Here is a 17,288-nt window from a genome sequence, read left to right as displayed (position 1 = left end):
GGAGGACGAGGTGCCTCGAGGTGAGGTCGGAAGCGCTGACGGTGAAGGAGTCCGAGTTGTCGTCTGCTCCGTTTCCGCGTAATCTTCTCAAGTAGACCCAATCGGGTAGTTTTCCTTAGGCAGCAGTTTCGATTGCTACTGTCCGCTTGTGCAAACAAAGATGTCATATGAGTATACTGCAATAGATCTGATCCCTTCGTGCGTGTGTGTCTTGGTTGACTGATTGGAGGAAAAAACAAGGACTCGGCGACTTGATCGCGGCACACAAGAAAACTTGCAGCGGAAAGCTTGATCTTGGTCTTGGTGGTTTTTCCAGATGGCAACGACGGAGCGGACCGCAACCCTAACTCTCCTTCAACATTAATCTTGTATATGTCGTACCAACAGTTGGTCAACGACGCAGATCCTTCCATGCCAACGGCAGAAGACTTCACCGCAAACAACGCTGGCTCTTCATCATCCGGATGATCACGACCCTCTCGAACCCTAGAAAAAATCCCTCCAAGAACTCAATGCCACCGTGGCCAGCCCCACGGTGGGCGCCAACTGTCGTGGAATTGTCACGGCAGATGTCCTAGTGTCAGGACTTAGTCGCGAGGCCAACACATCTATGTGGTAGCTTGAGAGGGGTTGAGCGGAATCGAGAGACGCAACACAAGACAAGGATTTAGACAGCTTCGGGCCCCGGGAAACATCATCCGGTAACAACCCTACATGTTGTTTGAGGCTAGGTCTCATTCTGATCACGGGAGAGTCGCCGGTGAACCGACTTTCGGTGTCTAGCCCTAGAGATTGTTCCTTGTCCCTCTTGGGGAGCCCTGCCCCTCCTTATATAAGTTAGAGGGGCGGGTTACATGTGGAGTCCTAGTAGGACTAGAACTAACTTATTCTCTATTACAAGTCAGATACAAGTACGGGTCTTGCTTCCCTGTAAAGGAAATATTCTTCATGCCTTCCGTCTTAAGTCGGCCCACAACAACATTAGCCGGGCTTCTGGGCCTTGGGCCTAGTCTTCTATCTAACCCGCCGTTAGGGCCATCCGTGAGTCGCCAGGCTCGTGAGTCGCCACTCCGGCTGGTTACCAATGAAAACGCCAAGCCCGGCCAGGTCATACTTCCGACCAGGTCATACCGCGGGGTATATCCCCGACAGCACTCCATAATTGCAAACAGGGGCATGGACGGATAGAGCACAACTATATCTACAAAACATCCTTACTGAACATACCCAAAAGAAGCACGCATCTCTCTGTAGGCACCTGGATACATGGCAACAAAATAACAGTAGTAAAAGACTTAGCAAAATCCTAAGTCCCTGAAAACGGAAACATCACGAAGCCTAGTTTGCATGCTTGTGCTAGTCACCACATAGATGACAAAAATACATTGCATACACCTATGTAAATATGGCATGGCATGGATCAAAACACCTATAGAGCTCATGCCCATAAGATGCACACATCAAATGCAACAAAAATAACAAAACATCAAGTTCTGATAAATAACAGCAGTAAAAAACATATAACACTCTTGCACCAGAGATTTTGGCATCAAGATGAACTCAAACGAGCATGGCACACTGGAACAAAATGAAGAGCATCTCGTGACGAACATTTTCATATATCATGCACATGAAACGAAGCAGTATGCAAAGATTTATGACGTGATGAACAGGGCTCCAGAATATGAGTAAATCGGGACTTAGCAGAAAACGAGGGGGGAAAAGTCAACCTCTCCAGATCGTATCGGGCAAGCACGCGAACTGAGGCAGCGGGGCGGCTCGCCGGAGTTCTTGCCGGAGAGGGAGGAGGCGCCGGCGGTCGTCGGATATGGCCGGAGGCGAGACCGCGGCAGCGAGGAACGGCGAGGCGGCGGCGGTCGGCGGGCGGGGCGACAAGGCGGCGGGGACGGCGACCGGCGGGCGCGGGCGGCGCGCGGGAGGTGGCTCGGGCGCGGTCAGGCAGCGCCGAGGCGGCGGGGACGGCGCGCGGGGGCGGATGGCGGCGTACGGGCCCGCGGGCTCGCGATGGGCTTCGCGGGCCGGCGGCGGTGGAGCGGTGCGGTGCTGACATGGCGGCCCGGGATTGGCTCTGGGTGGTGGCGCGATTTCGTCCGGCGCCGGGCGGACGTGTCCGGCGCGCGGAGGAAGGGGAAGGCTAGGGTTTGGATGCAAATTTCGGAGGGGGAGGTGTTTATATAGGCATAGGGAGCTAGGAGAGTCCAAATGAGGCACGGTTTTCGCCCACACGATCGTGATCGAACGACCGAGAGCATGGAGGTGACTTAGATGGGTTATTGGGCTGTTTGGACAGGGGTTTTGCTGCAACACACAAAGGCTTTTGCGGTTACCCGGTTAACTGTTGGAGCATCAAACGACCTCCAAATGGAACGAAACTTGACAGGTGGTCTACCGGTGGTATACCAAGGCCACTTGGCAAACCTCGGTCCATTCCGAGAACGTTTAACACCCGCTCACGAAAAGAAACAAGAGGGGTGCGCCGGTGCATGTGGGAGTGTCGGATTGCAAAACAGACAACGGGGAAAATGCTCGGATGCATGAGACGAACACGTATGCAAATGAGATGCGCATGATGACATGATATGAGATGCATGACATGAACAAAATGCAAAAAGAAAGACAAAACCCGACCACGAAGGGAATATCATAACACATAGCCGAAAATGGCAAGAGTTGGAGTTACAAATATGGAAAGTTACATCCGGGGTGTTACAACACTCCACCACTATGAGAGGATCTCGTCCTGAGATCTAGGACTGAAAGAACTCCGGATATTCGGAACGGAGGTGGTCCTCACGTTCCTAGGTGGCTTCTCGGTCGGAATGGTGCGACCACTTCACTTTCAGGAATTTGATTACCTTGTTGCGAGTCTTGCGCTCAGTTTCTTCAAGAATAGCAACGGGGTGCTCATGATAAGACAGATCTTATTGGAGGTCAATCTCTTCGAAGTTGATGGTGCGCTCAGGAGTCTTGAAGCACTTGCGAAGCTGTGACACGTGGAACACATCGTGCACGTTCGCAAAATTGGAGGGAAGCTCAAATTGATAGGCGAGGTCACCTCTTTTGCCAATGATCTTGAAAGGACCCACGTATCTAGGGACAAGCTTCCCTTTGATACCGAAGCGACGAGTGCCATTCATTGGAGAGACGCGGAGGTAGACATGGTCTCCGATCACGAAAGCCAAGTCACGGTGCTTGCTGTCATAGTAACTCTTCTGGCACGATTGCGCGGCTTTGAGATTTTCATGCATGACTTTGCACATTTCTTCAGCCTCTGTGATTAAGTCATTGCCAAGAAGTTGGCGTTCACCAGTCTCTGACCAATTGAGAGGAGTACGGCACTTTCTGCCATATAGAATCTCGAATGGGGCCTTGCCCGAACTCGCTTGGAAGCTGTTGTTGTAGGAGAACTCGGCATATGGAAGACAATCTTCCCACTTCATGCCAAAAGAAATGACACAAGCCCTGAGCATATCTTCAAGGATTTGATTGACTCGCTCGACTTGGCCACTAGTTTGAGGATGGAAAGCTGTGCTGAACCGACTGTTAGTGCCCATGGCCTTCTGGAAGGAGTCCCAGAACTTAGAAGTGAAGATGCTTCCACGATCCGAAGAAATCAATTGTGGAATTCCGTGCAAGGAGACAATCCTGGAGGTGTATAGCTCTGCCAACTGAGCTGCTGTGATAGATTCTTTGATTGGAAGAAAATGAGCCACTTTAGTAAGCTTGTCGATGACAACGAAGATAGCATCATTTCCGCGCTTGGACTTTGGAAATCCAGTCACGAAGTCCATTTCGATATGATCAAACTTCCATTCTGGGATAGCAAGAGGTTGGAGGAGACCAGCTGGTCGTTGGTGTTCTGCTTTCACCCTTCGACAGACATCACATTCATTCATGAATTGAGTGATTTCTCGCTTCATTCGAGTCCACCAATACGACTGCTTGAGGTAATGGTACATCTTCGTACTTCCCGGATGAATGGAAAGAAGAGAATTGTGTGCCTCGTTCATAATGACTTTCCTTAGATCACCTTTAGGAACCACAATCCGGTCCTCGAAGAATAAAGTGTCTCTGTCATCAATGCGATAGCACTTGTATTTGGAAAGACCCTTGTCGATACCACGTTTCACCTTCTTCACCATGGTATCCAGGAGTTGTGCCTCACGAATTTGATCTTCCACGGTAGGAGAGACTAGGAGGTTGGCAAGAAAGCCTTGAGGAACAACTTGGAGATTCAGTTTGCGGAAAGCTTCACAAAGATCCGGTTGGAAGGGCTTGAGAATTAAGCTGTTGCAATAAGCCTTCCTGCTCAAAGCATCTGCAATGACATTGGCTTTGCCTGGAGTATATTCAATACTCGGATTGTACTCTTGAATCATTTCGACCCATCGAGTTTTCCTGAGGTTGAGGTTGGGCTGAGTGAAGATGTACTTGAGACTCTTGTCATCGGTGAATATGTCCACTGTTCTTCCCAACAAGAGATGTCTCCATGTTATTAATGCATGGACAACTGCCGCCAACTCAAGATCGTGAGTGGGGTAGTTCTTTTCGTTGGGCTTCAACTGACGAGAGGTATAGGCCACAACTTTCTTCTCTTGCATTAACACAGCACCGAGACCTTGAAGAGAAGCATCACAGAAAACTTCGAATGGCTTGGATTCGTCAGGAGGAGTTAAGACATGAGCTGTGACGAGTTTCTCTTTGAGAGTGTTGAAAGCAACATCACACTCAGGAGTCCATACATACTTCACATGCTTCTGGAGGAGGTTGGAAAGAGGCTTTGCAATCTTAGAGAAATTCTCAACGAATCTTCGGCAATAGCTTGCAAGACCAAGAAAACTGCGAAGCTGCTTGACATTCTGAGGAGGTTCCCAATTCACAATTGCAGACACCTTCTCGGGATTAACAGCGATGCCCTTGGCAGAGATGATATGACCAAGGTAAAGAACTTCATCAAGCCAAAATTCACATTTGGAAAACTTCGCATAGAATTGATACTCTCTGAGCTTGTGGAGCACCAATCGCAAATGTTTGGCATGATCCTTCTTATTCTTGGAGAAGACCAAGATATCATCGAGATACACCAGCACGAATTCATTGGTATAGGGGTTGAAGATGAAATTCATCATTCGACAGAATGTTGGAGGAGCATTGACAAGGCCGAAAGACATGACAGTATATTCATAAGAACCAAATCTTGTTCTGAATGCTGTCTTGGGAATATCTTCTTCACGAATGCGAATCTGATGATAACCCATTCGAAGGTCAAGCTTGGAGAAGACTTTAGCACCTTTAAGTTGCTCGAATAGCTCATTGATGTTGGGAAGTGGATACTTGTTCTTGATTGTCTTCTTGTTCAATGGACGGTAGTCGACACAAAGTCGGTCCGTGCCATCCTTCTTCTGGACAAAAAGAACACCACAACCCCATGGAGATGAACTCGGTCTGATCAAACCCAGACGCTCTTGTTCATCGAGCTGTTTCTTCAATTCTTTCAGCTCCTTGGGTCCAAGCTTGTAAGGACGCTTGCAAACGGGTTCAGTGCCAGGCTCAAGATCGATAACGAACTCGACTGGCCGATGAGGAGGCATACCTGGAAGCTCTTCTGGAAAGACATCTTGGTACTCACAAACGACTGAAATCTGAGAAATAGCATCCAACTCGCCCTTCTCATTGAGAGAAAACAACCGAATGGTTTCATCACGAGCGTCATAGATGATAACATCCTCAGAAGAGTGTGTCAATTTAATGTCCCTGGCAACACAATCAAGTTGAGCTTTGTGCTTAGAAAGCCAGTCCATCCCGAGAATTAGATCAATATCCGAGTCACCAAGGGCAATTGGTTTAGCCAGAAATTTATAGTTTCCCATCTTGATGGAAACATCCGGAACCATGTAGCTTGCGTTCATGCATTTGCCTGGAGAGACAACTGCTAACGTTCTAGGCAATTCTTGGAAATGCAACTCATGCTTAGATGCAAATGGTCTTGAGATGAAACTAAGCGATGCACCAGTGTCAAAAAGAACTTTTGCAGGAAAATCATTAACTGAGAGATTACCCATTATCACATCAGTAGATTCCTCCGCTTGAGCTGCGTTCATCATGTTGACCTTTGCAAACTTGGGATTATGCTTGACCACTGCATTGTTGGAAGATCTCATAGGAGGAGGAGGCGGAAGGCGCATTTGGTTGAAGCACTTGTTAGCATAGTGACCTTTCTGCTGACACTTGTTGCAAGTCACCTCTGAGAGTGGACGATGATAAGGAGTATTCGACTTTGGAGCTTGATTCTGAGACTTGTTCTGATAGCCAGGGTTGGGTGGGTGGGAAGATCCATGGCCACCTTTGTTCTTCTGCTGGAAAGGCTGACGAAACGGAGGAGGAGGAGGCAACCGGAACTTCTGTTGCTTAGCAACCACTAGTGAGGAAGAAGAAGACTGAACTGCGTCCCTAACTCTCTTTTTAGAAGCCTCACACTTGAGCTGAGCAGCCTCTTGCTTCAGAGCCATGTTGTAGAAATCATCATACTTGGTCGGCTCAAAAAGCACGAGAGGTAATTGCAGATCTTCTCTAAGACCACCTCTGAATTGATAGATGATGCTCTTTTCATCAGGAACGTCTTGCTTAGCGAAGCGAGCGAGTTTCTGAAACTGGGTATTGTATTGATACACGGACATGCTGCCTTGCTTGAGATTGCGGAACTCCTCACGCTTGCTCTCAACAACACTTTGTGGAATGTGGTGAGCTTTGAAGTCTCGGCGGAAATCATCCCAGGTAATCACACGACCTCCTCTGGAATCTTTGTATTGTTGATACCACTCGGCAGCTTGATCCTTGAGTTGAAAAGAAGCGAACTTGACAAAGTCCTCAGGCCTGACATTGCTACATTCAAAATGCTTGTTGATGTCCACGAGCCAATCATTGGCGTCTGTGGCCTCGGCACAGTAGCTGAAAGACTAGGGCTGATTTGCGAGGAACTGGTTGAGGGTAGCGAAGTGAGGCTGATTGTTGCCTTGGCCTTGGTTTCCTTGATTGCCTTGCCCTTGGGTGCGCCCTTGCAAGAGTTGCAAAATCATCTGAGCATTGGCGTTGGTGGCTGCCATGATGGCTTGCCATGCCTCCGGAGGCGGAGGTGGTGGCGGAGGGTTCGCCTGACTCCCCTCATTGCGTTCCGGATTCTGACGCGTTGGCGGAGCCAGCCTGAAGAGGGTGACATCCGTTAGCATCTTGATAGACAAATAGACAAGTTGAATCAACGGATAGAAATTGCAACATATAGTCTTCACAATAAACATTCGAACGAGGATGAACGAATGAATTCCATAGTAAATCATCACACTTCCATTAAGGTGAGAATCCACGCGATCGACCCAACTGGGCTCCACTACTGATCATCCGGAAAAGAAACATAGTAACGACCACGTTCCTCGTCGAACTCCCACTTGAGCTCGGTTGTGTCATCTGCACTGGCATCATCGGCACCTGCAACTGTTTTGGTAGAATCTGTGAGTCACGAGGACTCAGCAATCTCACACCCGTGAGATCAAGACTATTTAAGCTTATAGGAAAGGATGGTGTAATGAGGTGGAGCTGCAGCAAGCACTAAGCATATATGGTGGCTAACTTACGCAAATGAGAGCGAGAAGAGAAGCAATGCAACGGTCGCGAAGCTAGAAATGATCAAGAAGTGATCCTGAAACTACTTACGTTCATGCATAACTCAAACCGTGTTCACTTCCCGGACTCCGCCGAAAAGAGACCATCACGGCTACACACACGGTTAATGTATTTTAATTAAGTCAAGTGACAATTTCTCTACAACCGGACATTAACAAATTCCCATCTGCCTCATAATCGCGAGCACGGCTTTCGAAAGATAATACCCTGCAGGGGTGTCCCAACTTAGCCCATTATAAGCTCTCACGGTCAACGAAGGATAAACCTTCTCCCGGGAAGACCCGATCAGTCTCGGAATCCCGGTTTACAAGACATTTCGACAATGGTAAAACAAGAACAGCAAAGCAGTCCGAATGTGCCGACAAATCCCGACAGGAGCTGCACATATCTCGTTCTCAGGGCACACCGGATTGTCCAAGCTTCTGATAGGCGAGCCCAGAGTTGCCACTGGTGGCCACCGGCGACTGACAGGTTGGACCAATACTCAGAGGAGCACTGGCCCGGGGGTTTAAAATAAAGATGACCCTCGGGCTCGCGAAAACCCAAGGGAAAAAGGCTTAGGTGGCAAATGGTAAAACCAAGGTTGGGCCTTGCTGGAGGAGTTTTATTCAAGGCGAACTGTCAAGGGGGTCCCATAAATCACCCAACCGCGTAAGGAACGCAAACTCAAGGAACATAACACCGGTATGACGGAAACTAGGGCGGCAAGAGTGGAACAAAACACCAGGCATAAGGCCGAGCCTTCCACCCTTTACCAAATATATAGATGCACTAATTAAATAAGAGATATCGTGATATTCCAAAATATCCATGTTCCAACATGGAACCAACTTCAACTTCACCTGCAACTAGCAACGCTATAAGAAGGGCTGAGCAAAAGCGGTAACTTAGCCAAACAACGGTTTGCTAGGAAAGGATGGTTAGAGGCTTGACATGGCAATATGGGAGGCATGATATAGCAAGTGGTAGGTAGCGCAGCATGGCAATAGAGCGAACAACTACCAAAGCAAAGATAGAAGTGATTTCGAGGGTATGGTCATCTTGCCTGCAAGGTTCTCAGAGTTGTCGAAAGCTTGATCCTCGTAAGCGTACTCAACAGGTTCCTCGTTCACGAACTCGTCTCCCGGCTCTACCCACAGCAATAACACAAGCAATGGAACCACAATCAATCACGGAAAATGCACAAGCAACATGATGCAGTACATGCATGATATGTGAGATGTGATATGCGATGCATATGCATGCTCTGAAAGAAAAAGGATGAACAAGCAAGTAACTTGGCAAACCAAGTATGCCACTGGAAAGATGAGATGATTTCGGTCGAAATCGATATAAAGATCACCGGAAACGGATGCACGGTTTGCAAATGGCAAGCAAAACAAGAATGACACGATTCTGCGATTAACAACATGATAGCACTTAGAATACATCAAACAACTACGCTACAGCACCCCAACATAGCAACAAAGCATATGGCAGTGATCTACAGGAGATTCTTGACAAAAGATGAACACTGAGATATGGCTAGATCACACAATAACAGGTTCAAATAAGCATGGCAAAAGTGTAAAAGATATCAATTTCACAGACTTGGTGAAAATACTAAACATGGCTGAAACAGCATCAGGTGGAAATGTTCAGAGCAAGCAATCAACATACTACAGGAACTTAACATAGCACAACAAGGCATGGCATCAATATACTAAATGCATAGAACAAAAGTCCCTTACTGATCATGAGCCAAAAAGGATCAGAAGATATGATGGCACCCATGTAAACATAGCAAGTTTCGTTAACAGGTTTCAGACTTGGCGGAAAACAGAGCATGGCATTAACAGAAATTATGAGGGCATCTTGGTGAGCTTGATTCACTCATCATGAAGCAATTCATGACAAAACAAGCATACCTACAGCAAGATGGCATGTTTATGAAGCTAACCATGGCAAGAGCAAGTTCATAGCATGTATGGATCAACTACAACAACCTTGGCAAAATTGAATATCATGTTAAGAATCTGCCAGGAACATTTTATAGCAAACGTAGAGCAAGATTGAGACATGCTAGGGCACTCCATAATTGCAAACAGGGGCATGGACGGATAGAGCACAACTATATCTACAAAACATCCTTTCTGAACATACCCAAAAGAAGCACGCATCTCTCTGTAGGCACCTGGATACATGACAACAAAATAACAGCAGTAAAAGACAGCAACATCCTGTCCCTGAAAATGGAAACATCACGAAGCCTAGTTTGCATGCTTGTGCTAGTCACCACATATATAACAAAAATACATGGCATACAGCTCTGTAAAGATTGCATGGCATGGATCAAAACACCTGTAGAGCTCATGCCCATAAGATGCACACATCAAATGCAACAAAAATAACAAAACATCAAGTTTTGATAAATAACAGCAGTAAACAACATATAACACTCTTGCACCAGAGATTTGGGCATCAAGATGAACTCAAACGAGCATGGAACAATGGAACAAAATGAAGAGCATCTCGTGGCGAACATTTCGATATATCATGCGCATGAAACGGAGCAGTATGCAAAGAGTTATGAGGTGATGAACAGGGCTCCAGAATATGAGTAAATCGGGACTTAGCAGAAAACGAGGGGGAAAGTCAACCTCTCCAGATCGGATCGGGCAAGCACGCGAACCGAGGCAGTGCGGCGGCTTGCCGGAGAGGGAGGAGGCGCCGGCGGTCGTCGGATCTGGCCGGAGGAGAGACCGCGGCGGCGAGGAACGGCGGGGCGGCGGCGGGCGACGGGCGGGGCGACGAGGCGGCGGGGACGGCGACCGGCGACCGGCGGGCGCGGGCGGCGCGCGGGAGGCGGCTCGGGCGCGGTCGGGCAGCGGCGAGGCGGCGAGGACGGCGCGCGGAGGCGGATGGCGGCGTACGGGCCTGCGGGCTCGCGATGGGCTTCGCGGGCCGGCGGCGGTGGAGCGGCGCGGTGCTGAGTGGCGGCGCGGGATTGGCTCTGGGTGGCTGCCCGATTTCGTCCGGCGCGCGGAGGAAGGGGAAGGCTAGGGTTTGGACGCAAATTTCGGAGGGGGAGGTGTTTATAGGCATAGGGAGCTAGGAGAGTCCAAATGAGGCACGGTTTTCGCCCACACGATCGTGATCGAACAACCGAGAGCATGGAGGTGACTTAGATGGGTTATTGGGCTGTTTGGAGCAGGAGTTTTGCTGCAACACACAAAGGCTTTTGCGGTTACCCGGTTAACCGTTGGAGCATCAAACGACCTCCAAATGGAACGATACTTGACAGGTGGTCTACCGGTGGTATAGCAAGGCCACTTGGCAAACCTCAGTCCATTCCGAGAACGTTTAACACCCGCTCACGAAAAGAAACAAGAGGGGTGCGCCGGTGCATGTGGGAGTGTCGGATTGCAAAACGGACAACGGGGAAAATGCTCGGATGCATGAGACGAACACGTATGCAAATGAGATGCGCATGATGACATGATATGAGATGCATGACAGGAACAAAATGCAAAACGAAAGACAAAACCCGACCACGAAAGGAATATCATAACACATCACCGAAAATGGCAAGAGTTGGAGTTACAAATATGGAAAGTTACATCCGGGGTGTTACAATTGCCATGCAACGGATGCACTAGAGCTATAAATATATGAAAGCTCAACAAAAGAAACTAAGTGGGTGTGCATCCAACTTGCTTGCTCACGAAGACCTAGGGCACTTGAGGAGGCCCATTGTTGGAATATACAAGCCAAGTTCTATAATGAAAAATTCCCACTAGTATATGAAAGTGACAAAACAAGAGACTCTCTATCATGAAGATTATGGTGCTACTTTGAAGCAAAAGTGTGGAAAAAAGGATAGTAGCATTGCCCCTTTTTATTTCTCTTTTTTTGGGCCTTCCTTTTTTTATCCGGCCTTTCTCCTTTTTTTGGGACAATGCTCTATTAAATGATGATCATCACACTTCTATTTATTTACAACTCAATGATTACAAGTCGATACTAGAAAAAAGTATGACTCTATATGAATGCCTCCGCGGTGTACCGGGATATGCAATGAACCAAGAGTGACATGTATGAAAGAATTATGAACGGTGGCTTTGCCACAAATACTATGTCAACTACATGATCATGCTAAGCAATATGACAATGATGAACGTGTCATGATAAACGGAATGGTGGAAAGTTGCATGGCAATATATCTCGGAATGGCTATGGAAATGCCATAATAGGTAGGTATGGTGGCTGTTTTGAGGAAGATATAAAGAGGTTTATGTGTGAAAGAGTGTATCATATCACAGGGTTTGGATGCACCGGCGAAGCTTGCACCAACTCTCAATGTGAGAAAGGGCAATGCACGGTACTAAAATACCCGATAGGGCTAAGCGGAACGAAAAGGGTTTTCCATAAGTAAATTCTAGAGAATTTCTTCATCTTCCAAAGTATGTGAGTGAGGCTTGACGTAAAACCAATAGTGGATTTGTTTCTGTCTTTTGTTGCCGAAGAGGCTAGCAATGATGGAAAGGTGAGAGTGCGTATAATCCATGGACTAAACATTAGTCATAAAGAACTCACATACTTATTGCAAAAATCTACAAGTCATCAAAAACCAAGCATTACGCGCATGCTCCTAGGGGGATAGATTGGTAGGAAAAGACCATCGCTCGTCCCCGACCGCCACTCATAAGGAGGACAATCAAAGAACACCTCATGTTTCAAATTTGTTACATAACGTTTACCATACGTGCATGCTACGGGACTTGCAAGCTTCAACACAAGTATTTCTCAAATTCACAACTACTCAACTAGCACAACTTTAATATCACTACCTCCATATCTCAAAACAATCATCAAGCATCAAACTTCTCTTAGTATTCAAAAACACTCATAAGAAAGTTTTTACTAATCTTGAATACCTAGCATATTAGGATTATTAACGAAAATTACCATGCTATTTAAGAATCTCAAAATAATCTAAGTGAAGCATGAGATATCAATAGTTTCTATAAAACAAATCCACCACCGTGCTCTAAAAGATATAAGTGAAGTACTAGAGCAAAACTATATAACTCAAAAGATATCAGTGAAGCACATAGAGTATTCTAATAATTTCCGAATCATGTGTGTCTCTCTCAAAAGGTGCGTACAGCAAGGATGATTGTGGTAAACTAAAAATCAAAGACTCAAATCATACAAGACGCTCCAAGCAAAACACATATCATGTGGTGAATAAAAATATAGCTCCAAGTAAAGTTACCGATGGAAGTAGACGAAAGAGGGGATGCCTTCCGGGGCATCCCCAAGCTTTGGCTTTTAGGTGTCCTTAGATTATCTTGGGGGTGCCATGGGCATCCCCAAGCTTAGGCTCTTGCCACTCCTTGTTCCATAATCCATCAAATCTTTCACCCAAAATTTGAAAACTTCACAACACAAAACTCAGCAGAAAATCTCGTGAGCTCCGTTAGCGAAAGAAAACAAAAGACCACTTCAAGGTACTGTAATGAACTCATTCTTTATTTATATTGGTGTTAAACCTACTTTATTCCAACTTTTCTATGGTTTATAAACTATTTTACTAGCCATAGATTCATCAAAATAAGCAAACAACACACCAAAAACAGAATCTGTCAAAAACAGAACAGTCTGTAGTAATCTGTAACTAACGCAAACTTCTGGAACTTCAAAAAATCAGCAAAAATAGGAAGACCTAGACAATTTGTGTATTGATCAGCAGCAATTGGAATCAATATTTTATCACGTTCTGGTGATTTTTAACAATTATTTTCATGAACAGAAAGCTTCTGGAATTTTCTGCAAGATCAAATAACTATCATCCAAGAAGATCCTATAGGTTTAACTTGGCACAAACACTAATTAAAACATAAAAACACATCTAACCAGAGGCTAGAACAAATATTTATTCATAAACAGAAGCAAAAAGCAAAAAACTAAAATAAAATTGGGTTGCCTCCCAACAAGCGCTATCGTTTAACGCCTCTAGCTAGGCATTGAGATTTCAATGATGCTCACAAGAAAGACAAGAATTGAGGCACAAAGAGAGCATCATAAAACACGTGACAAACACATCTAAGTCTAACATACTTCCTATACATAGGCATCTTATAGGCAAACAAATTATCAAGGCAAGCAAAAACTAGCATATGCAAGGAAGCGGAAAGAAACAATAGCAATCTCAACATAACGAGAGGTAATTTAGTAACATGAAAATTTCTACGACCATATTTTACTCTCTCATAATAATTACATGTGGGATCATAAGAAAATTCAACAAAATAGCTATCACAATAAATATTTTCAACATGATCCACATGCATGCAAAGTTGACACTCTTCCAAAATAGTGGGATTAATATTAACTAAAGTCATGACCTCTCCAAACCCACTTTTATGAAAAAAAACTCATAAGATTGAACATTCTCCAAATATGTGGGATCTAAAGTCGATACTCTTCCAAACCCACTATCAATATTATTGCAAACATTATTATCAATCTCATATTCATCATGGGGCTTAAATAAATTTTCAAGTTCATAAGAAGAATCACCCCAATCATGATCATTGCAACAAATAGTACTCATAGCAAAACTAGCATCCCCAAGCTTGAGGGTTTGCATATCATTAACACAATTGACATTAAGAGAACTTATAATAACATCATTGCAATCATGCTTTTCATCGAAGGAACTATCAAGTATGGGTGCAATAGCAACGATCTCACGTTTAACATAAGGAACTATAGCAAATTCATCTTCATAAATATTGGCATCGTGGCCACAAGAATAGCAAGCATCATGTTCATCAAGGGATATTTCAATCAAATCATCGGAATCATCATTATCTATCAATTCATGCATATCATTATTTTCTTCCAAAGCAACGGTCATTCTCTCAATAAATTCTTTGACATGGACATTATGAGCATAGTTTTCATAGCAATATTTAAGTATGTCAAAATTTTCAGATTCATAGAGAGTAGTAGCATACTTTTCAATCAAAGAAGCAACTTCATAAGCACCCTTAAAAGCAACAAATTCTTCAATTTGTTCGATATCATAGTAACTATAAACACCCTTTGCATAAGAAGATAAGATTTCATTATCATTAAACTCACATAGGTAGGGAAGGTGTTTTTTAGGGTTCTTAGAGCAACAAGTAAAATCATGAATTTCACAAAGATTCCAAGCATAACACAGCAATTTGTTTATTTGATTCCATAAGAGTTTCCCTTTTTCAGACAAACGGTGACGCACAAAATGTGCATGCTCATCTAAAGATTTCCCATCAACTAGGCTAGTTGGGGTTTCAGCACGAGCGCATAAGGATGGAGGATGATCCAAGTAGGACACTTTAAGTGGATCCATATCAATAGATTTTTAGCAAGCAAAGATGCAAGCAAAAATAAGGCACATGGTAACACAAGCAACCAAAAGAACGAACGGAAGAAGGGCGAATAAAATGGCAAGGGTGAAGTGGGAGAGAGGAAAACGAGAGGCAAATGGCAAATAATGTAATGCGGGAGATAAGGGTTTGTGATGGGTACTTGGTATGTTGACTTTTGCGTAGACCTCCCCGGCAACGGCGCCAGAAATCCTTCTTGCTACCTCTTGAGCATTGCGTTGGTTTTCCTTTGAAGAGGAAAGGGTGATGCAGCAAAGTAGCGTAAGTATTTCCCTCAGTTTTTGAGAACCAAGGTATCAATCCAGTAGGAGGCTACGCGCGAGTCACTCGCACCTACACAAAACAAATAAATCCTCGCAACCAACGCGATAAGGGGTTGTCAATCCCTACACGGTCACTTACGAGAGTGAGATCTGATAGATATGATAGGATAATATTTTTGGTATTTTTATGATAAAGATGCAAAGTAAAATAAAAGCAAAGTAAAAAGGCAACGGAAATAACTAAGTGTTGGAAGATTAATATGATGAAGATAGACCCAGGGGCCATAGGTTTCACTAGTGGCTTCTCTCAAGAGCATAAGTATTTTACGGTGGGTGAACAAATTACTGTTGAGCAATTGACAGAATTGAGCATAGTTATGAGAATATCTAGGTATGATCATGTATATAGGCATCACGTCCGAGACAAGTAGACCGACTCCTGCCTGCATCTACTACTATTACTCCACTCATCGACCGCTATCCAGCATGCATCTAGAGTATTAAGTTCATAAGAACAGAGTAACGCCTTAAGCAAAATGACATGATGTGAGGGATAAATTCATGCAATATGATAAAAAACCATCTTGTTATCCTCGATGGTAACAATACAATACGTGCCTTGCTGCCCTTACTGTCACTGGGAAAGGACACCGCAAGATTGAACCCAAAGCAAAGCACTTCTCCCATTGCAAGAAAGATCAATCTAGTAGGCCAAACCAAACTGATAATTCGAAGAGACTTGCAAAGATAACCAATCATACATAAAAGAATTCAGAAGATTCAAATATTGTTCATAGATAAACTTGATCATAAACCTACAATTCATCGGTCTCAACAAACACACCGCAAAAGAAGATTACATCGAATAGGTCTCCACGAGAGAGGGGGAGAACATTGTATTGAGATCCAAAAAGAGAGAAGAAGCCATCTAGCTACTAACTATGGACCCAAAGGTCTGAGGTAAACTACTCACACTTCATCGGAGAGGCTATGGTGTTGATGTAGAAGCCCTCCGTGATCGATGCCCCCTCCGGTGGAGCTCCGGAACAGGCCCCAAGATGGGATCTCGTGGATACAGAAGGTTGCGGCGGTGGAATTAGGTTTTTGGCTCCGTATCTGATCGTTTGGGGGTACGTAGGTATATATAGGAGGAAGGAGTACGTCGATGGAGCAACGTGGGGCCCACGAGGGTGGAGGGCGCGCCCCCCTACCTCGTGGCTTCCTCGAAGCTTCCTTTACGTAGGTTCCAAGTCTCCTGGATCCTGTTCGTTCCAAAAATCACGTTCCCGAAGGTTTCATTCCATTTGGACTCTGTTTGATATTCTTTTTCTGCGGAACTCTGAAATAAGCAAAAAACAGCAATTCTGGGCTGGGCCTCCGGTTAATAGGTTAGTACCAAAAATAATATAAAAGTGAATAATAAAGCCTAATAATGTCCAAAACAGAAGATAATATAGCATGGAGCAATCAAAAATTATAGATACATTGGAGACGTATCACACACACACGAATTTGATGGACCTTATCGCTAGATGGAAACACATGGAAACATGCAAGCTCGTTTTGACTGGATTTGCCATTCGCGGTGTCCATGTCCTTGACCACCTTGACAGTGTGATGCCTCGCTCTCCCGATTCTTTTTTCCCCCTGCTTCTCTGTTTTAAATCGGGCACACACCCATAGCCAGTTGGGACAATTCCACTTCTGGGCCGCTGCATTCTAATGCTTCTGGTCCGTGCATGTTTTTTCCCTTTGCCTGTGGATTTCGTTATTTTCCAGTGCATGCATATTACCGAAATGCCACTGTTTTGCATTGTCAATAACTATATATCCATGTATCTATCTAGTTACTAAGCTCCCGTGAAATGGAGCCCTGAGAGAGCTTCGGTGTTTATTTTCTGTGGTGGGC

This window comes from Aegilops tauschii, chromosome 4 (assembly GCF_002575655.3).
Source record: "Aegilops tauschii subsp. strangulata cultivar AL8/78 chromosome 4, Aet v6.0, whole genome shotgun sequence".
NCBI lineage: Eukaryota > Viridiplantae > Streptophyta > Magnoliopsida > Poales > Poaceae > Aegilops > Aegilops tauschii.
Note: the sequence above shows the minus strand (reverse complement) of the source record.